General features: G+C 42.5%; 1 long non-coding RNA gene across 2 annotated transcripts; it reads right to left on the bottom strand.

Annotated features, from left to right (window-relative positions):
* Positions 1 to 373: 373 nt before the first annotated feature.
* LOC147981561 (uncharacterized) lies at positions 374 to 3,150 on the bottom strand. Of its 2 annotated transcripts, XR_015598967.1 has the most exons (5): positions 2,366 to 3,150; positions 1,897 to 2,026; positions 1,193 to 1,794; positions 1,020 to 1,108; positions 374 to 924 (listed from the first exon to the last, which is right to left on the bottom strand). It is a non-coding gene; the product is annotated as an uncharacterized LOC147981561 (long non-coding RNA). The 2 variants fall into 2 exon arrangements; XR_015598968.1 differs by lacking the exon at positions 1,897 to 2,026 and having other exon boundaries at positions 2,366 to 3,149.
* Between the last annotated feature and the right edge of the window lie 20,389 nt (positions 3,151 to 23,539).

Below are 23,539 nucleotides of genomic sequence, written 5' to 3'. Positions count from 1 at the left end.
CAGCGCTATTTCTAAAAGAGCGCTACTACTATGTTTGTAGCAATGACAATACTTTTAAGCCACTGACTATTATAATCTATGAAAGAATGCTCCTGAGCAAACAAACTCGGGCCATATGAGTCTTTTTTTTGCAAGAAACCATGTAAAGTCCACTGATATTTGATAGTTGAAAAATTGGAAACTAAACATTAGCATATTCTAGGGGACCAGCACAAGTGAGATATGTGGCCAGCGGTAAGGAATATTGACCACTCACAACATAAACAAAATTGTTCAACCTGATGTACCAGGAAATTATCGGCATGGACGAGGTCTATTCAAATTTTCCTAAAGCACAAATTCGAAGTCCCAGTTAAGTATATAGTATACTGCTTACTGGAGAAATCATAATATTAGATTATTCTATAATTAAGGCATGTAAAGGTTGGAACACGCTGAATAAATGTCACTTTAAAAAATAGCCTTGATTTTTTCTATAGTTAATTGCCCGTGCGATGCAACAGAGACATACATATTTGACTATTTGAGTGGCTCAACGACAATCGTCCTGTAAATCTCCCCTCCCTCTCTGATCTTCCTCTCTATACATATATGCCCATCTCCCTTCCTCCTATCTCCCTCTCTCTACATATATCCCCATCTTCCTTCCTCCGCTCTCCCTTCCTTCCACCCTCTATCGCTCATTGTAGGCATCATAGGGGACAGACATTTTGTAGAGTACTAATAATTTCCAAGGACCATTGTTCGCCTACATCTATAGCGCATGCCTCTCTTCCTCCCACCCGCTCTTCCTAAGGTCTTCCTACCTTCCTAAGGTCTTCCCACGACAAATGAAAGGGAACAGAGAAGTAGCGGAGGTTTGCTTCGGATATTCTTCCATTGAGATACCATGCTGAACGGAAGCTCCTTCGTCGATTCCTTCACCTATATAACAATCATTAAGCATATCAAATAGGCCTTGGTGTTCAGTAAGCAGCTGGAAAGGATTAAATGGAGCCCGCCTTTCACGAAGTCCCTACCAATGTATCCCGTCGGACGTCTCTGGCGTCAACTCTATAAAACACTTGTAACAAACTTCTTCCCTGCTCAATATATTGGAGCAACTATGCTGCATTTGTAGAAGAAAATGACACACAAGGAACAATCGTTTTCTCTAAATAAAACATAAGAAACAAGTTGTATGTTGACTTACTCCTTTTAATCAAACATGCTCCATGGCATGGCACAAGCCTTCATGTTCCTATCAAAACCGCAACCGAGTTGCAGAAGCACTTGGTCTTATCTCGTAATCTAGCAAACAATCAGAACTACCACCAAATGTGACTACCACGGTACCACATATGCTATGTCATGGTATCACATATCAATCTGTCACGATTCATAAGACAAGAATAATACTATAGCCAAGATCTAAATGGGGCTTCACTGCAATCTACAACTGGATTTTCAAAGAAGCATAACTGAAGCATGTTGAATAAGTAAATATATTGTACAAACAGATTCTAATGGTGTATATCTGTATATGCAGCAAGTTGAAAAGTAAGAGATGCAGACAGCAAGCAATTGTCAGAGCACTTCAAAATATCATGATTAACCGGTGGCAAATAAATCATGAAACATGGGATGTAACTTTCAACAAATAAACCAAACATCATAATGTCAGCACCCATCGGCATTGCAGGTGACGACCATATTGCTGCCCTTGCCATTGTGGTTACGGTCATCCAAATCTTCCTCCTCGTCCTTCGATATAAATAATGCCCAGCATTGTGTACACCGCGACTCGGTTTTGACCTGCATCCATGCGAGTGAGATGGATCAGAGACTGATCTTGCATGAAAAGAAGAGGAAAACTATGGGAAAATAGAGGAACCCCAATGAATCTTGTTCACATACATTTGGTGTGTAGATGGATGGTTGCGACAGTGCAACAACAACACATGCCGGCATCACACGGAATATTTCTTACGACGATCGCTTGCAAGACTCGGTAGGGCAGAGGAGCCTTGGTGTAGATGGCTACGGTCTGTGTCAGCTACGTACTTTCCGTTAGAGCACGTACGTACGCAGTGGTCGCTAAATGTGCGCATTCAGCTCAGAATTCAAGAATCAAGAAACAGTACACATTCCAATGGTGAACTACAAGGATGCTACTACAACAGAATCGCTATTAAAATCGGAATTACAAAAGACTGAAGAAATTACTGTTATAAGCACTCTTCGAAAGTTCAGAACCAGATACTTGCTAAACTTTGTAAGTTCTTAAATTGTATAAATCTAGGACACGGTATCTTTTTTCGTTGGCCAACACAAACAATCTGCAAACTTAATAGAAAAGAATGCAAAGAGAAGAAAAAAGGCAAACCTTATGTGTGAATCAATGGATTGTGTGCTCGGCGGCCAAGCCACAACCATCCACGCAGATGAGCCTCGTCCAAATTCTTATACCGTACATTATACGTCCGTTCCATCACGATTGGAACACCCAGACATCAAATAAACGCCAGCCTGCGAGATCCCTAGCCGCCGCCGAGCCAACTGTATCATCACTGTGATCCAGCCAAGGAGCCGCCATGCTTGGCAGGGGAAGGACGACGCCGACGCCATCGACGCAGATGAGCAGCGCGCGACCTGCCCCCACGGGTCCCATCGCAGAAGATGCCAACGAAAACAGGGAACTGGCCGACAACACCTCCATCATCCCGGACACGGTGTGCCCGGATGGCCGCCATGGGGAGTGGATGCCAAACAGCGATTCATGCAGAGACGGAAGACGGGGCGCGACAGCAGAGTTGGGAGAGATAGAAGACCATGGGGCAGCCGGGGGAGGGGGCGGCAGCGACGATTATGCGTATCCCGGAGATCGTCGGCAGGGTTTGAAACCGCCCTGCCCTGAAGACTTGGCGGCGGCGATTCCCGGAGTTCGGCGGCGGTGGGATTGAAACCGCCCTGCCTTGCAGAGGCGGGGGCGGGATTCAAACCGCCATACCTTGCAGCGGCGGCGGCGGCGACGTCTCCCCCTCGGACGGCGGCGGCGGCGGTGGCAACGATCCATGGGAGTGGGCAAGCAAGGATGGGGATCGATGGAGTTTTTTTAGCGGCGGCGGCGGCGGAAACGATAGATGGGATCGATGGGAGTGGGCAACGCATGATGGGGTCGATGGTTTTTTTTATGTGGGTTTTTTTGATGGCTGCGTGTGGGAAGGGGTGGAGTGGGGGAGGTGACGAAAAAAAACCAATGAAATTAAACCGCGCAGACTATTCACCAACTGCTCCATTAGGAGTAGAGATTAGAAGTAGAGATAGATCTGCCCCACATGACGACGCTTTGGTGTATGCCCTCCAGATTTGGTAATTTCGCAGCAAGTCATGAGGAGAGCACCTTGTCAAAGATCTTAATGGCCCTGTGCATTAGGCTAACCGAGCAAAAATCACGCAGCTCAACGGCTCCATCCTTCTTAGTAAGCACGGAGACAATTGCTCGGTTGATAGCGGGCAGGCCTAACAGGTTGCCACAGGAGAAATAATCCAATCCCTTCATTGAATCGTCTTTGATAATGCCGCAGAAAATGCTATAAAATCTTCGTGTGGTACTGTCCTGGACCAAAGATTTATCCATTAGCATGTCCTTGACAATTTTCTCAACTTCCACGCAAACGAATGGCACTTCGAGATGTGATAGATCCAAGCAATAGAACTCTAGTTGTACATCACTAGTGTTCAACTTATCAATAAGAAATCTATTATCTGCGTCATGATGGCCTCATGCTCCAGATCAAGGAAGCGTTGTGTCTCCTCCTCTAGTCCTGTTCTTTTTCGTGGTCGATTAGAACCTTATATTTTGATCTTGTGAACAGTTGCTGAACATGTCGTGACTTTTTGTCATTGAACACATCATGGCTGGCATTCTACGGATCTAGATGTATTTTTTACTTCTGAAGTTCTTTGTACTACTGTGACAGTTGATGAATAGATCGAAAATTATTCCCGCAAAAAGAAAAACTAGTTCCCCGATAGAAGATGCATGTGGTGGCCATCATAGGAAAAGCCCAGGCGTGGGAGGTGCTTCACCTAGCCCGGCCCAGCAGAAATCCAATGCGGTTCCCAGGGAAAACTAGGAAGGCCCAAGATCAGTGGCGTGGGCGACATGCCGACATGCAGGTCCCATGGAGCGGGAGTTGCAGCATGTTGGAACATGGGGCCCAGTGTCTACCATCGTATTGATCTCAAGCCTGCAAAAGGAAAGGACAAGAAATTAATCAAGGAAGTCACGCGGTGTGAAGTCAAGCGGTGCTACGGACGAGGATGTGGGATATAGTCCAGTGTAATACCGTATCTTGTATTTTTCTATTAATGTTACTTTTTGTTTATTAGTGCATCACCAGCATTGAATTAGCATCAGATTGAATTAATTAAATAATTATTTTTGTCATTTTTGATTAACCCCCCCCCCCCCCACCCGCCCCCTTCCCTTTTGATCTTCTTCACCAACCTTAGCCCCCAAACTTTGCACATGGCCAAGGTATATAATTGTGATCCCATCCACAAGTTTTCATGATTTTATCCCTCTTCTAAGACATATCCCTAGTTCAAAACCATATGTCCTTTCTTGAATAATGCAGGTATTTTTCTTGCACAAATCTGCTTAATATGAGGCTTGGTAATATTCCATTAAGGCCCCCTAAAGAGTTTCACATATTTATAATATAATTTGGACCCTCAATCATCTCCAGATGTCTCTTTCCTATTTCAAATGAAATATCTTTTTGTTTGAGAGGCTTCAAATGAAATATCTAACCCAGCAGCAGTACACAACTACCCCGGTCCATCTCTCTTTTTCTTTCCTTGCGGCACAACTCTCCTTCTCTCTTTCTTTTCTCCCAGCGTCGCACCGGGCCATAGTCCATCTCACCTACTCCTGTGGAGCCCAGCCCGCTCCTATCTCCTCCGTTGTCTTCTCCGTTCCCCGCAAGGGGGGAGTAACTAGTTGGCAAACCCTATTCGGCGCCCATTGCGCCCGTTTCTTCGGTTTGCGCAAACGGGCGCATACCCTCGCGCTTGCTGGGCCGGCCCATTTCATTTTTTTCGTTGGTTCAAAACTGCAGTACAAATGGTGCTTTTAAGGTTTCGAACACAGAATCCCTCGTTTAAGGATGCAGCACACTGACCACCAGGACAACGAAGAACTTGTGTCTAACATTTCTTTCTTTTCTTTTATTTCTTTTAGGTCGCGATCTCACTGGTTCGCTGATTTCTGGGCTGTTTTTTCTCTTTTTTTCTTGTTCCCTTTTCATTTTATTTACTTAAATACGCGAACATTTTTTCAAATACGTGAACTTTTTTTCAAATTCCATGAACTTTTATCAAAATTGATGAACTTCTTTTCAAACTTGATGAAATTTTTTTCATTCGATGAACTTTTCTCAAATTCGGTGAAATTTTTTCAGATTTGATGAACTTTTTTCAAAATTCACAAACTTTTTTTTCCAAATTTGATGAACTTTTCTTTTCGATGAACTCTTTTCAAAGTTGATGAACATTTTTTCAAATTTCGATGAACTTTTTTGAAAATTCAATGAACTTTTTTCAGAATCGATGAACTTTTCTCAAAGTCGATAAATGTTTTTTTCAAACTCGATGAACTTTTTTGAAATTCTTTGAACTTTTTCAGAATCGATGAACTTTTTTTCAAAGTTGATGAACTTTTTTTAAATTCGATGATCTTTTCTCAAATTTGATGATTTTTCCCAAATTTGATGAACTGTTTTTCGAAACGATGAATGTTCTCAAATTAGTCATTTTTTCATATTAATGAACTTTGTGAATATGTGAATGTTTTCTAATTCATGAACTTTTTTTGAATAGACTAATGTTAATTTGCTTGTTCATGATTTTTTTAAGAAAATCATGTTTATCCAAATTGACTTTCCTTCTTTTAAAATAAAATCATGTTTATCCAAATTGTTATCAAATAATACCAAAAATATAATTGATACACAGATAGCGCGGCTACTATCATTCTTATAATGTTCGCGCTCACTTGAGACAAAAGTATGCGGCTAGTACAGTGGTTCGCAAGATGCTTCAGGAATCTAGTGTGCGGGTTCGATTCCACGTACGGCATCTTTTTGGAGCGTTTTTGGTTTTTGGTGTGAACAGCGAGCGCTACCATTTTTGCCACGTAGCCAAAACATATTCTTTTAGAGTGTGGCTAGTAAGATTTGTACCCAGCATAATCTTCTGATCGGACCACCAACTCCCTTGGCATAGGTAGTGTCGGTCACTTAGAACTTTATTGTGGCTGATATGTCCATTTTTTAATCTTTGTTGTCAGATAATTCATGTTTTGGCTACGTGCATTCTAGATAGGTAGAGCCTGGACGTTGCCTTTCATGACATTATCTGCTTGATGCCATATTTTGACTTAATAAAAGTGTTCTTTATCCAGAGAAAAAATGCTGGGATCAGGTGAACTGCTGCTAAAATGTCGTAGCTTTTTGCTGCTACACACGTTGTGGCTGCATGGCAGGATCATATTGGTACATGGTTGATTCCCCGAGAGAAAGATGTGCGCGGTGGCGTATGATCCTGGGAGCAGCAGGTTTTTTATGGACTCCCAGGAGGGGGCGGGTGTCATCCCTGTAAGGTTGATCCGACAAAGCCTAGTCACGGGAGGCACTTGACCGAGCCCAGCAGAAAGGCCCAAGATCAATGGCGTGTGCAACTTGGAGCGGCAGATGCAGGTTTCATTTCACATAGTAAAACATGGACCGAATATACAGGAAACCTTAGATTTTTAATGAAAAATCGAACATTTTTTATGCGAAGTTATGTTCATTGAGAATGACAAATTTTGTTTGCGAGCTTGGAAAATCTGCCTTAGTTTATTTTTTTGCAAGAAAATTGCCCTCCTTGCAAACTAAATTTGCCATCATCGCACTAATATAAATTGCTATGAAAAATGTCATATTTTTTATCGTTTCCATAAAACATAGTAATTCCGTTCCATCGTGTTGATCTCAAGTGCGCAAAAGCAAAGACCAATAAAATTAATGAATAATGTCATGTGGTGCTACAGATGGGGAGCTAGGGTAGTTAATGGAATCGCTCGAATTGGTTGCGTGTCTGCACAGGGAGTAAGCGGGGGCGCTGCTCGATGGCTCGCGTCACACCATGCGTGTGTCTGACTGATGGGTGAGAAGAGCGGTTAGAGGGACTTGGTTTGGTGGGTTTTGGGCATTTGTCGGGTGGGGAAGCAGGCGGCCAGAGGAAACATGTTATTCATCAGCACACCACAGGGGCTCTACTTTTGACATCAAAATGAAACCCAACCTTACAAAACCAATGAACTATTAGCCTTATCCTTCAGCTTGGCCTCGTATGCTTGAGACATACCGCTGGACACATCCATTGTTGGAAGCCACTCTTCCACTCATCATTCTTGATGCATGGATTCTAAACATGGTTTTATTAAGCCTTGTTGGGTGGATACGTCGATGGGTGCCAAGCCTACAACAAGTGAACATCGAAGAAATCCATGATAAGCCAACATTCAACATGTGGAAGCTGATTGTTCCCATGTGCCTCCCATTCCAAGTAGCATTACACGTATCAAACTTATCATAAAAACATGATTTCTCTCATTACCCAGAAACTCGTCCATGGATGGAACTATTTTGACGAACTACAAGTGGAAGTAATGACAAGCAGGCTACAAGTATGTGGACCGAATATATTGAGCTATGACAAAAGTAGAATGCTCTTAAACGAGGAGGGAATGGTTCTTGCATTGGCTATCCATCAACCACCCATAAATGATATATTTCTTTCTTTTTATGAAAGAATAAACTTGAATCCCGCTATCCATGTGTTTCAATTCAACGTTCACTAGCTCCCTTCATCTGGTGGAATAGAAGTGTTATATTTTGAATGGCATGTTATACACGATAACGTGTGAAGCTAATGAAGACAAAATAGTTTTATGTGTTATCATTCTCGAGACAATAGCCTATAATGATTTATTCAGGCTCCAAGAAAACCAAACACAACACTAGATAGGTGAGTAGAGGCTACTGCTCCGGTGGGGACTGTGCCCTGCGTACGTAAAGAAACTGAGGACGCGTTTGGTTGCCTGCATTAGGCCTAGTCAGGCCCGCGCGGGATGAAAATGGACTGTTTGGTAGACTATGTTTACTGTTTGGCCCGCATAGCACGAAGCTCAAAGGACCTCTTGGTAGCCTGCATTTACTGTTTGGTTGCCTGCAATCGGCCGTTCCCAGCGAGCCAGGCTGAGACGAGACACATCGAGGGCACGCGGTGGGTCCCCTTGCACGAGAGGAGGCTGGAGGGATGCGAGCTACTATACACCCTGTGCGTGCTATCTTCTCCTACCTCCATTAACCTTCTCTCTAATCCCTTCTTCCACATCCCTTTCGATCTACACAACGATGCTTCGATTTGAGATAAGCTCTACACGAAAAAGATGCACATCGATATTATGGTTCCATCATGACGATCGGTTTGTAGTTTCGTTGACCGTACATGTTTAATTTTGTCCGATGACGGCGCTGGTGGGGGGCCTCAGAGGGGCGTTCCATGGCTGATCATAGGCATCTCTGGAGCAGCAGTTGCAGCGCCAGGAAGCTGTGACCCTCGCCGCCGCTCTCCAGCTCGAAGGTCTTTTTTAGAGAAAATGCCAAGGCCCGACTTTAAATTAATAAAGCCAAAAGGCACCAATAGTCACAAGCAACAACAGACCAAGAACAGCCACAGAATAGCAAGAGTATCAACAAAAGAGCAAAGCACCCTCGCCAAAAAAAAGAGAGCAAAGCAACGGCCACAACCGGCAACAAGACACGCAGACTCGAGGGAGCCCAACGGCAAGCTAGACTATGGAACGCCGCACAGAGGTGAAACAAAGGCTAGATCATCTTCGCCCGATCCCTTCCGGATAAAGATGAAGCAGTTGCACGAACACGATCGATGAGGGCCACCGCCGCTTCCTTGTCCTCCTCTTTAATCAGAGATTTCCACTGCTGCAAAAACACGGACAATTTGAAGATAACATTAGCCGCCGAGCTAGGAAACACCTTTTCAATGATAAACTTGTTTCTAGTGGTCCACACGGCCCAGCACATAGCCGAGAAGGCGAACCAGAAAAGCCAACACCGCCCGCCGGCCTGTTGTCCGTGGCGTTGGTGGTCGCATCGCCCGCTCACCGGATCCGGTGTTCGTGAGCAATTTCGTGAGGGCCCTCCACCTGGACGACGAGGCGTAGCGGGGAGTGGTCCGGCGCGGCGAAGTAGGCCCAGAGAGGTCCGGTGATGTGTTCTCGCTCGTCAGATTTGTTCAGGTTGAGGTCTCCCTTATCCCTCGCTGGCATCTACTCACTCCGTCCCATAATATAAGAACGTTTTTGACACTAGTTTAGTGTTAAAAATGTTTTTATATTTTGGGACAGAGGGAGTACCATCCATCCACAAACAACACCTGAAGATAATTCGTACTAGTACAATCATCCCCACAGCTGTCAGGTTCGTTCAAGTTGAGGTCTCCCTCATTCCTCGCTGGATGCCACTGTCCGTAAGTTTGTACCTCAACCTGAACCAACCAAATGAGTAGTAGTGGCATCCACCATCCATCCTCACCGGCAGCCTCGTGGTGCTGTCTGCCGAGGAGCTGCCCGAGATGGCCCACAGGCTCGCGTCCACCGGCCGCCCCTTCCAGTGGATGGTTCGGCCGGACTGCAGCGCGATGCTCCCGGAGGGGTACCTCGACTTCGTCGCCAGGCGCGGCATGTTGGTGCCGTGGCACCGTCGTCCAATGACGACGGCGAACTAGTTGGGGTCATCACCATCCACCGTAGTCGCCCGTGGCGCCCGTGGCCGCGCCGTCCGTAGCCTGGTACAACCGTACAAGGTGTTGAGGCGGAGCACGTTCGAGGGTGGCAGCGAGAAACTAGTTCGATGGGGGCGTGACGAACTAGTCCCGGTAACTGTGTGTTAACTGTGTGTGCTATATATAGAAGTTAACTCTTAATCGTATCTCGTGTATACAACCAAACACCGTCTAGTTGCTTGCGCCAAACCGATGCAAGACATCAAACACCGTGCCAAAATCGATCCCTTAATGCAGGCATCCTCATGCGGGCAACCAAACTAAGTGCAGATGTTCGTTTTTTTACTTGTTTTTGCTCAGCCAGGCTGAAGTGGGACAAGTATGCAATGCAGACACTTTCAGAGATTTCAACCAAACGCGTCCTGAGTACTTTTGTTCTTATTCTTAGTCTCTTTAGTACCCTCCTGTGCTTTGGTTGATGTTAGTCTAAAACTCAAAAGGTATTCTAAAAGAAGTCTAAAACTCGCGGCCGGTAATCAGTATATCATCTGTTCTGCAGTTATGTCTGAGGTTCGTTTATCTGGACAACATCAATCAAATACAGCAACCGTTTTGTTCAGGTAGCCGTGACAATGACCACTATCAGATAACGAAACAACAACCACATAACGGTGCAAGCTGACAATGGTTTCATAACTAAGGTAGGGAACACTCTTAAGTTCAGAAACGAAATTATAGCCACCAGGCGGAGTGCTTTACTTACAAAAGCAAAATAGATGTAAAAGAAGTAAAACAGCTGGGTGCAGGACAACCGAACGAAAGCAAAAATGTGCAGTTCTTTACCAACTCCATATCGGTTCATTATCGTTCCCATTTTATTGCACAGAAAAGGCATTTCCAACTTCCTTCTTCAACTTCATTACCCAACAGTCACTGTCAGGATCATAGGCCCCAGCCTCAGTTGCAATGAAAGGAATTAGTGGCCATCAGCAGAAGAAGCTTTGCTTCATTGCATTGCAGCTCTTCAATTTTTGTTTCAGTAATTTAGATTAGAAAGATATGTGATTAAATACTGTAAACACAATATATACTTGTAAGGTCATTAAATTGGCATCGTTTTTGTCTTTCCACAAAACCCAGATGCAGGAACAATAGGCCATCTTCATCACCGAGAGAAAATCCTTTGAGAAACTTAAGTAGGCCAAAAGCCAAAAACCTCCCACAACACTCTTCCGAAATTTCCCTCGGATAAAGTTGTACTAACATTGATGTTCTTACTATGAGGCAAATCATAAAGTCAAGCATACTTGGAGCACAAAGAATTATCAACAATCCACAAACCCTCTTAGAATTTAGCCCTTTCACCATTCTTGTGTGTCCTTTATACCAAAAAGGCCCCCCCCCCCCCCCCCGGCGCTTAATTTATATTATAAAGCATCCGCACCAAACATCTCACAACAGCAGCAGTTTCGGTTCAAGTTCAAGCAAAAGGAAAAGAGGCGACATAAGCGACAGGAGAAGTTTCGATGGTGGCCCAGCTGAACAAGCCCCTAAAAAACATAAAAGAGCGACGTGCTAATCAGGCACCGAAGGCAGTGGCGGATCAGTCGGTGGTGACATGGCGCTGGCAGTGGAGCGAAGACCCACGATGATGAAGTCAATGCTGTCCCGGTCGCACTGCTTGCTAAGCGACCTCCATAGTTGTAAGAAACCACACATTTTTGTAAACCATCAGTCAAACGGCAAGGAATGATGTGTTCAATGACTAACTTATTGCAAACGTTCCCTAGGGTCCACGCGATGGTACCCATAGCCACCCAAAGGTAAGGGCGCATCATGACCGGAAAACTAAGGATCTCCCGAAACATATCCGAGAGGTTATTATGGCACCACACCCCTCCCACTACATCTCGGAAGCAACTCCATAGGAATATCGCCGCCGGGAAATGGAAGAAAATGTGGTTGGAATCCTCCGGAACTCCACACAATGGGCAAAGCACATTACCGGGGCCATTCCCACTACTAGGAAAAACCTTATACACAGAATATTACCAGCAGCGCAGTTTAAAATAAGGCGCTGCTGCTACTTAGCAGCAGCGCGTGTGGATAAACAGCGCTCCTGCTATACAAGTAGCAGCAGCGCGCTAGGTACAGAACGCGCTACCATTAAAAAGGCCACGACGTTGCACCATATTAGGTATAGTAGTAGCGCCTGTATTGCTGGCGCGCTACTGCTATTGAACTTAGCAGTAGCGGTTTATCATATCCCGTGCTACTGCTAAGTTCAACTTTACCTTCCCCAACCGGCCGCCCCCACTCTCCCTCTCCACTCTCACTCCCCCGCACGCCCCGTCGTCCGCCGCCGCCGTCGTTCACCGACCACCGTCGTCGCCCGCCACCGCCGACGCTCCTCCTCCTCCTCCACTGAGGTAATCCCTCCTCGTCTCTCCTTCCTCCTCCTCCTCCCTCCTCCCTACCGCGCCCCTCCCTCCACCTCCGGCCGCCCCCTCCTCCGGCCTCCCTCCTCCTCCGGCCGCCCCTCCTCCCTCCTCCTCCGGCCGCCCCCTCCTCCTCCGGCCGCCCCATCCTCCCTCCTCCTCCTCCCCCCTCCACTCCTCCTCCGGCCGCCCCCTCCTCCCTCCATCTCTCCTAAACCCTAAACTTTTTTTGTACTGTTCTTGTATAATTTAGTTTTTTTACTGTTTTTAGTAAGAAAATTAATTATTTTTATTTATAGTAAGTGCTTAGTTGAACTAGTTGAATTAATAGAACTAGTTTGTTTTTAGTAAGAAAATTTAGGTATATGAGATTTGATGATCTAATTAAAATTTTACTATAGAACTAGTTTATTTTTAGTAAGAAAATTAATAGAACTAGTTTATTTTTAGTAAGTGCTTAGTTTAACTAGTTGAATTAATAGAACTAGTTGAATTTATGTCATTATCACTTTGTCATCAAAGAATGCTATATGAGATTTGATGATCCAATTAAAATTTTACTCGATGGAATATGCAGGCTTTGTAGAGTCGTGTCTCCTTGGAGTGATCGTCATCCGAGCTACCTCTACTTCTTCTACACCCGAGTCGGTGAGCTAAAAGTCCACCTCCTCCTTCTCCATTCCTCGGTGTTGAATAAAGTAAAACTAGGGTATTTAGTTATGCTTCTTAACCAAATGAAGTGTTCGGGTTATAAGATATATTCAAAAAAATTGTCAATATTGAACCATTGAAATGCAACGAGCACCCGTTTATGCTCATGTGCGAAGTGTTGATTCATTTCCGAGTGGCCTATGTTTTGCAGCAGTGTTGATTCATTTCCGTTCCGGCAAATTTCAGTCGCTCGATATGTCCTATTTTAGCAAAGGTCATGCCGGATTTTTCCGTGAATTTAAGCATGACTTGTGCTAGAATATATGAGAGAAGAAGAATGCCAACTATTGTCGTGGGGGTCGCTTCTCCTTCTTCTCTTTATGCTAGACCTTTGTTATGCACTAGGGGAAGGAAGACTCGATAGACCTAAAGTCAACCCGTTGCATATTGAGTAATAGTGATCTATGTGTTGAGTTTCCTGCTTGTTGCCTTCGATCGATTTTCAATTAATGTTTCAACTATGAACATAGGAAATGTATGATGGCGAAAAGGATTTCGGTATGTGCAAATACTGCGAAGACGAGCGCGGCCTATGCGGCAGAAATTTCCTAGTTGATGGTAGGCGCTTCAGCATCAAGCTGGATGAGACCTTCGAAGTGGATACAGTAAGTCACAATGACAAGTCTTTTTTCGTAATTAAGCATGACTTCTTCTTCTTTTGATTCAACTTATAATTTTAATATTTTACTATTCTACTAGCGTATCCCATGCCATGCAAGAATTTTTGTCTTGGATAAGATTGGTTTCAGTCATATGAAAATTATGGAGGTAAAGAGAGTTAACTTGAAGACCGAGCATGGTTATACTTTCGACGCAAAATTATACAATGCAGACACCTACACCTATTTTGAATGCAAAACTTGGCAAGCACTATGCAAGGCTTATGCATTTGAGCCTGATATGGTTATCACCTTTGATATTCGTCTGGAAGATCATATTGAAGATAATATCGACATCTGGGTCGATGTGCAGATGCCTCCAGTTCTATCATTATGTGAGTTTCTCAACCATATTTATGCAGGGCCGGCCCTAGGCCTAGGCAAAGAGTGCGACTGCCTAGGGCCCAGCAGGAAAGGGGCCCATATCTTATATTCTTATGTTCTGTGTATATACTACAGAGCCAGTCATTGATACTTTTTCTCTAAAAAAACGCACGAACGCTTCGTTCTTTCTTCTTTTCCCCCCTATTTTCATCCCCACATGGATTATCACAAGTCTCAAAGAAGGCAGGGGCCCAACGATGCTAATTTAATGATTTTTCTAGGTGATCACCACCTTAATCTCTCTCTTTGTTATCAAATGGATTTGTTCGGTTGCACACTTGCACTAGGGCCTCAGAATTGCTAGGGCCGACCCTGTATTTATGTCTTTGATATTGTTTATTCAAAAATAGTTGACAACTAATTTCTATTGACTGCTTATTTCCATTCAAGCAAACATGTCCGACGCTTGGTAGACAGGACCGTCCACTGTCCCGGGGCTGAACTAAACTGCAAAGAGATAAGTCATTATGTTTCATGGCTTGAGGATCTTGATGCTATCAAGAGAAATTATTTTCCTGCACTTGAAAATCTTAGTACTCAAGACGTGCGACCAATAGTGTTCGTATTGAACTATGGTCATATCTATTTAGGAAAGATGGTAAGATTTTTACTGTTTGTCCTTAGTGCATCTTTTACAAACATTATTTTTAAGCTAAATTTCATTGCTAAGTATGTTACTACGATGTTCTTCAACAGGGACTCCTGATGATAGTTGTGCCTCATTGGATCGAGACTAAAGGTCGCATGTCTATGGTTAGCTTACGACCAAGACATCCTACATTGCACTTTAGAGCATTCAAGATTTCTAAAAGCGAGCAAGTCTTAATAGTCAAAGACTGGAGCAAAATTGTGAAGGATCGCAGAGAACTACTAGGGAGCAACAATCAGAAGCGCAGCCCACAATTAGGAGACAGGTTCATCTGCATGCTCCAATATGATGAAGCGGGAGTGCTACACATGTTTTATGCTATTTTACCTGAGAGAGAGCAACATGAGTGATTAGCTAGCTAGAATGAGTTTGAAGATGATGATGTGCTACACTATGACTATGATGATTAAATAGCTAGTGTTGGTGGTAATGACCATGATGATTATTATTAGCTAGTGTTGGTGGTGATTAGATAGCTACCGTAGCTAGTGCTAGTGGTGATTAGCTAGCTAGAATGAGTTTGAAGATGATAATATGCTACACTATGACTATGATGGTTAAATAGCTAGTGTTGGTGGTAATGACTATGGTGATAATTAAATAGCTCGTGTTGGCGGATTAGATTCAAGTAGAGGCAACATGTGATGCACATCGAAAGTACTACTAATCCAAACTAGATCAAGTTTGGATTAGTAGTATAGTTTCGAGATGCACCACATGCTGCCTCCACTTGAACCTAATGCACCGTCATTTCACACACTGTTTATGAACATAATGATATAACAACCTCATAATTGGTACTGTACCAAAATTTATATAACGGTGTATAAATACACTAAAAATAAAAAAAATAAAAAAATGTATACCGGTAGCACTGGACAGGAAACACACTACTACTAGTTAGATTAACAGTAGCGCTGGAAGCAACACACGCTGCGGTTATTTGTCTTAGTAGTAGCGTGTGTGGCACGCACTACTACTAAGGAATAGTTGTAGCGCTTTATTAGTAGCGTGGTGACACGCGCTACTCGCTACTACTAGGCATTTCCCTAGTAGTGTCCGCTTAAGTACTTCCGTGCACGAGGGCAAACGGCCACGTACCCATTACCAAAGTAAAACGTGTCTCCTTTTTGTGACAGGAGAATGAATAGGTTTAAGCTTGACCTAGGTCAAAGTAGCACTATATGGATATTTGATTCTAATTGATTCTTGCTATAAATCTTCCTCATTTTCAAGTTCCCAAAGCCACTTGCGAAGAAGACACTCATTCTTTGTTTGCAAGTCAACTACCCTAGTCCCCCTTGACCCTTAGGCTGCCAGGTTTCCTGCCAATTTACTAAATGGAACTTTTTTACCCATGGTTCCTCTAACCACAGTAATATTTCCTATAATTATTCTTGCATTTACAAGGTCCTCTGGACAATCGGAATAGATACATCATATGGAAAGGAATATTGCCAAGGCAAGACTAAAGTAAACCAAGTCTACGCCAAAAGCATCTTCTCCACTTTGTACATAATATTCCCCCGGTCATAATTCCCAAGTTTTATATGATGGGGGAGGACTCCTAAATATTTACAAGGCAGCTTCCTCTCAATATGTGGACCAATTAGTCGATGATTGTTCGTTGATGCCTCCTAGTCCAAGCATTATTGCTTGTATCCAACTTCCCATAACTGGGAACTCCCTCTTCATCTAGAGTGTCATCTATGGGTGCAACTATTCTGAATAGAGGCACAACAGGTTGAAAGTATGATAGCAGACTACACACATGTAAAGCGAATATATTGAGCTAACTCAAGATGTAGTGTTCTTTAAAAAGGGAAGATTGGTAGTCGGATTGGTTATATATCCACCAAATGTTAAGATCCTTTATTTTCTGTGTATTGAAGGGAACTAAAATCTCACCACCGATGTGCTTCAACCCAATAGCCTCTGGCTCTCTGCGCCACGTGTAAGCAGAGCATATAGTTTGAATGACACATGATAACTGTTAACGTGTGAAGCTAATGAAAATGTAAAATAGTTTTACGTGTTGTAGTTCTCGAGATGAGGTATTTGTAAGTACTGTAGTTGCAACATTTATTCTGGTCCAACCAAACCAAATCAACACATTTTCCTAGGCCTAACCAGGCAACAAAAAAGAAAAACAGAGTTTTGTTCTTAGGCTCTCTGGAACCCCTCATGTGCTTTGGCTCCAGTTAGTAAGTACTCCCTCCGTTCCCAAATATTTGTCTTTCTAGAGATTTCAATAAATGACTACATACGAAGCAAAATGAGTGAATCTATACTTTAAAATATGTCTACATACATCCATATGTTGTAGTCCATTTGAAATGTATAGAAAGACAAATATTTGGGAACGGAGAGAGTATATCACTGGCTTTTCAGAAAACCAAATTAGTAAACCCATTGGATAAATCCAAACCAAAGGATTGCATGGAACCACAACATTAACCCTTTTCGGATTTGGACATATCATACACGCACATTGCTTTCACCCTGAGGAGTACATCAATCAAATGCTATAGCTAACCAAATTTAAAATGTTCTGCATATTTTAACACCATGCTTCCAGTCTCCACTTGTGCTTAGAACCAGGACCCGTAGTTTTTCGCCTGAGAAGCACTCCCATGTCTCTTAAAAATAATGTGCTAAAACCTGACACCTCTGCCTCAAAGTATACGGAACCCTGCCGTGTTGAAGAAGCTCCACATCGAGGAGTGTCCAATTCTCCTTCAGAGGTGCCAAGGACAGGATGCCCACAAGATTTCTGACATCCCATAACTCACCTTACGCGATAGTGGAGGTACTAATCCTCCTTTGCTTCGGTACACCCCTCTAAACACATCAATGGTTAAGATTAGCCCATACCCCTTCATAATAAAGTGTAAGATGGTCTTTTTTAAAAGTACGTCGCGAGAGCTCATATAAGAATTGCACCTCGCGACTGGACCGGCCCATTAAGCCATGTCCCTCCTACCACGTTCAATATAAGTGATGTAAAAATACTAATAAAAAGATGACCTAGTGAGGACTTGAACTCAAGAACCTCCCAGCTAAGGTAAACGCTGGTAACCATTTCATCCCACCAGTATTTGTCGTAATTTTGAGCGCCAAATATATAATAAAACACAAGAGCGTTAATATATAAGTAATATTTTCTGAAAAAATCGAAACTTTTCCGAACATCTTCAGAAACATGTTGTGGTTTTCTTTTTCGGTTTTTGTTTGTCCCGTTTTCCTTCTATTTTTTATTTTTATCTTTTTTCATTTTCTTTTCTTTATAAAAATTTGTAAACTATTTTTAAATCATCAACCTTTTTCTTAAAACCTTGAACTTTTCAAATTCATGAATATTTTATTAAATTCATGAATTTTTTTCAAATATGTGAACTTTTTTTCAATCCATGAACCCTTTTTAGATTTGACGAACATTTGTCAAAGCCTGCAATTTCTTTCTCAAATTCATGAAAATGTGTTTTAAAAATCGATGAACGTTTTTTAAATCCGCGAACGATTGTGTTGGCCCAACAGGAACCGGACGAGAGCGATGTTGTCACCTAGTTGAACCAAGGCTGAGAATATTCTATTATTTTCGTTTTCTTTTATTTTTTCATTAATTCATTTTTATCATTTTTGAAATTTACTATGCTTTTTGAAACCTGTTAAAAATTGAAATATTTTTGGAATGCCATAAAATATTATTGTTTTAAAATATTGTTTACAGTTTTGAAAATTGTTTGGGAATTTGAAAAAAATGTTCCTCTTTTCCAAACTTTTTGTTCGCAAATTTAACAAATGTTTGCATTTCAAAATTTTGATATTTTTTAAAAACCATGTGATTTGCAATTTGTGTACAACATCAATTGTTGGGAATTTGTTCACAACTTTGGAGAAAGTGTTCAAGTTTATTAAATTTTTGTATACAATTTAAATTTCTAAAATTGTTGACAAATTTCAAGAATTGTTTGGATATAAGAAAAAGTTCATGTTGATTGATAATGATGGAAATTGCAAATAATATATGCATTCAAATTAGAGAAAACTACATGCTCACAGATGCACCCGTCTCGCCTAGTCTAGCACACTCCTAAAAATAGTATTTTTTTGAACCATGGATAAATGACACCAACTTTTGCTAGCGTGCGGGCATGCCCAAGGTAATCCCCAACGTAAAATTTGAACGAATTCAGACACCTGAACGCACGCTACGTCACGTGCGGGCAGTATTTTAGCGGTTTTCACTGGGAAAACCATAGAAAATGCATATAATATCAGAACGCAATGAAACATATCATGCATGCCTTCCATGGAGATGCCAATGTGTGGAAGTTTTTTTTGGCTCCATTTGGTTAATGTGAAAAAAATTGGTTCGGGACTTACATTACCGACAGACCCGAACGGTCCCGGTTGAACATCGTGTAGGTCCTGTCATGCATGAAATGACATCAATTTTTGCCAGCGTTTGGGCATGCCCATTGAGGGCCTCCGTGCAAAATTTGAAACAATTCGGACACCCAATGCATGTTGCGTCACGTGCGGGTAGTATTTTAGGATTTTTTCACTCGGAAAACTCTAGAAAATGCATATGATGTCAGAAATCAACAAATCCTGGCATGCATGCTTCCATGGAGATGCTAGTGTGTGGATTTTTTCTGGTTACATTTGGTTAATGTGAAAAAAACTGGTTCAAGACTTACCCTACCGGCAGACCCAAATGATCCCGATCAAACATGGTGTAGGTCATGTCGTGCATGAAATGACACCAAATTTTGCCAGCGCGTGGGCATGCACATGGAAGGCCTCAATGCAAAATTTGAACGAATTCGGACACCAAACGCACGTTGCGTCACATGCAGGCAAAATTTTAGGGCTTTATCACGGGGAAAACCATAGAAAATGCATAGAATGTTAGAAAGCAATGAGACTTGGCATGCATGCCTTCCATGGTGATGCCATTGTGTGGAAATAAATTGATTCCAGTTTATGGACCTGAAAAAAAAACTGCTTTGAGACTTGTCGTACCAGCAAAGCTGAACGAACCGGGTTGAACATGGTGTAGGTTCTATCGTGCATGAAATGGCACCAAATGTTGCGAGTGTATGGGCATGCCCAAGGTAGTCACCCACGCAAAACTTGAATGAATTCGAACACTGAACACATGTTGCATCATGTGCGGGCAGTATTTTAGGGTTTTCAGTGAGAAAACCCTAGAGAATGCATATAATGTGAGAAAGCAAAAAACATGGCATGCATGCCTTCCATGGTGATGCCCGTGTGTGGATTTTTTCCCCATTTGGTTCTTGTGGCCCAGACTAGCCACCACGCTCCAACTACGTCGGTTCAATCTCATCATTGTCGCTCTGATCTAATCGACGCTACTCCTTGAAGACATCCATGTTTGGACGGTGCTCATGTTCTAGTAGGGGTCTCGTCATGTTGTGCTTCGTTGTTTATGTCTTGTTGTATGGTAGCAAAGTCTAATATATATTGGAAGATATTTTTTTCTTTGGAAGAAAATTATGATGTCATTTATAAGTAAAGTATTGATGGAAGCATACATCAATTAGAAAGTTGGCCATTGAAAAAAAATTCAACATCATAGGGAGCATATGCTCATTTTGTTTGAAGCAGATGTATTTGTTGGTCGCGCATGTATGCTACACCATCTTACTAATTTTTTATGGCACATGTCTCTATTTTTCTTCCTGCCCAAAAGAATGAAGCTTCGGTTACACAATAACCAAGAGGTGTAGGTTTTCACGAAACATTTATGCTTCCTACACAGTTCAAGTGTTCAACAAAGTTCCAGTTAGACACTAATCATGCTTCAAACAACAACACATTAGGCTTCCTATGCACCCAAATAATGAATCTCTTACACACTAATCATGTATGCTTCCACCATTACTGCCTGCTGCTTCAAGGAATTACATGTTGTCTACAACCCAATGTTTCAGTATAGACATCCTAGTTTCAATCGAGAATATATACACTTGTTTTTTTAGTTGAGAATATATACATCTGGAACGAATTTTTGGAGTACCTTTATTTTGAAAGCAGATTTTTCTGAATAATATGTTTCCATTCCATGTGCTTCTGTCGGAAAAAAAATGTTTCCATGGCGTTTGCGTTGGTAAGAAAGAACATCCGGAAGCAATTGATTTTCTTTATTTGTTTATTTATCGGAAGCAAATCTGTCCCGTGAAAAAACCTCGGAAGCAAATATGTAATTTTTGGGAAGCATTATTTTTTGTGTTTGTTTGTTGGAAGCAATCACAACTAACCAAAACAATTAGCGTAATTTATGGGAACCAGTTCCTAGTTTGTTACCAGAAGCACAAAATTAATTATCCATGGAGAGATTAGCGGGAGGAGATGCTATATACGTGGGAGTGATTACTAGAAGCACTGATTTAGGACGGGAAAAATTCAGCGCCTAACCATCGTGTCAGATCGGACGAAATGTTAATCCAGCGGCCACCCAGACGAATGTACTAATAGCGCAGTCATACCATAATTTGTCTCAACTGCTAAGTCGATCGGTTGGTACCGTGGTACATCTGATTGACGGAGGTCTCGAGTTCGACGCTTGCCTTTTGCATATTTTTTGAACACTTATTACATAAGAGAAAAACAAGGTGTAAGTGGGCCGGCCCATGACGAGGGAGCGAGTTGACGTATTTCGTAGACGAGCCATCGTATATACGAAAGTACGATTGTCAAAAGTCTATATTGCCCTTTATACGTTTTGTGAGGGGGCCACTTCGAAAAATGGAACTCCCTAAAGCCATGTGTTCCTCCTATTTACTTATAGCTTCAATTGCACATGTTTTTGCAGTGTCTTACACAGTACTACCCAGAGGATTGGCTGGTATTTCACTTTTCACTCCCCTTTGTTTCAAATATATCATTACACCTCTTCTCTGTATAATGTGGATCAGTGTACCCTTCATCAATGTGTTTAATACTAGTCGCTTATAAATACTTTTTCTGCACAAAGGCAGCGATTTCTTGATTGTATAGTTTCTGAGCCGAGTTTGCCGCAAACCTCTGGCAGTTTGGACCATTGACCAGAAGGGTGACAAGAAACATTTTTTTTTTTTACAGAACAGGGGTCGATTTATGGAGAACCTAGAGTTTGACTTCTGGAGAGTGGAGACGCCGGAGCGTCGCCTTCTAGAGGTGCAATGAGAGGAAATTACTAAATTAGGTGGAGGTGATCCCATGCCACACAGGGAGCTAAAGCAAAAACCTGCAAGAGGTTAGAAGGAGAAACATATAATGTGTTCAGTCTGTCAGTGGTTTTGCTGGTGTGATAAAAGCCTGATGCTGGTGTATTCTGGAAATATTGAACTTTATATGTTAATATTTTCCCTAAAAATAAATCCTTTTCCTTTTTCAGTATAAGCTAGTACACTCCCTTATTTGGTGCGACCTTCTGGGAAAAGCAAATCTGTATCAGTGACGGAGTTGGAGCCGACGGTGGCGCTACTCTGTTGGTGAGTCCAATTGTATTTGTTAATTTTCACATGTAAGTTTGCAGAAAGTAGAAGAGATGCGTTATGAATCCAGGATGAAAGGGTTGGTAACAACTGATTGATCGAACTACAAAACACTGGGATTTTTTTTCCCATTTTGGGCAGCAATGTTCAGTACCTCAAAGGAGTCAAGTTAATTTTTAGCTGGCTGTAGTTGATCCAAAGTGCCTTGCAGAAGAAAGTCTCGGAGCTAAGATGGCAAAAGCATCCATGTTCAGAAGGTTGATCAGAACATGGACTCTGAAATAGAGACATTTTATTAATTTTGGCAAAAAAATCATTACTAAAATGCTCTGTTTTTTTTGTTGCCTTGTTGAAGCAAGATGGGAGTTTTTTTTTTCTTGAGGATCTGGCAGTGATCTGCCTATATATTAGGAAGGTAGAGAAACATAGTAGTTTGGAGTTACAAGGTCAGTGCTGGGAGCCGCCCAGAACACGCTTAAGAAACATACATAGAACATAGCCTGGTTCAGGGGGAGGCTCATTTTCGCAGTGAACTCATCAGAGATTATTTACAAGCGGCCATGAGATAAATGGATTACTGCGACGCAGGTGAACCTACAGAAGATAACAAGAGGCGAAGCATCTTATTTGCTGAGCTGTGTTAACTAAAATAACTTTTTGTTTGCGTTGTCCTGGGTAATATCGAACCGTATCCTGAATATTGTCTAGTCTCCTCCTGCAACTATATAAAACTAACACGACAGTTCCGCTCACAGGACGATGTCCTTGCCAGCTCAGCGCGCTGATGCGGAACAACGGACCGAGCTGGATGCAGGAGCTTCAGCGTGCCGTGGAACAGCAGGTTTGTTGCAGGGCTAAACTGCTAAAAAAATGTACCTGCCGGTATAGAAACCACCTTCTCTAACATTGGTTCATAATGCAAATCGAGCAACTGAAACCGTGACACACTCGCATCAAGTGCTGATGATACATGAATTGAATCTCCAACGAGGTTATTAATCTCCATATCTTATCTAAACACAATACAATTACAAGTCCAACTGTAACCTACCTTGTACACTATATTCGACACAACTCTATCAGCAATAAGGAACATTCTCTGCCCACTTTCAGATGGGAATTGACCAACTTGCTCTCCCCCACACACGACGCTTTGGTGCAGTCCCGGCGTACATTTCTCTGAGATTGGTTCTCAGGTGGAAGGGAAGGCAGCAGAGTACAAGTGCCAATCTTGTCAGTCATGACAGCAGTAGCACGTCGAGTCGTGAGTCGTGACAGAGTACAAGTGAAGGCGAAGATCGGGCTTGCTCTGCCGGATGCAACAAATGGATGGTTGCCCGATCCAGTTGGAGT

The sequence above is a fragment of the Triticum urartu genome, chromosome 3A (assembly GCF_056163025.1).
Source record: "Triticum urartu cultivar PI428250 chromosome 3A, HENAU_Tu73, whole genome shotgun sequence".
NCBI lineage: Eukaryota > Viridiplantae > Streptophyta > Magnoliopsida > Poales > Poaceae > Triticum > Triticum urartu.
Note: the sequence above shows the minus strand (reverse complement) of the source record. Positions and strands in the feature narration are given on the sequence as shown.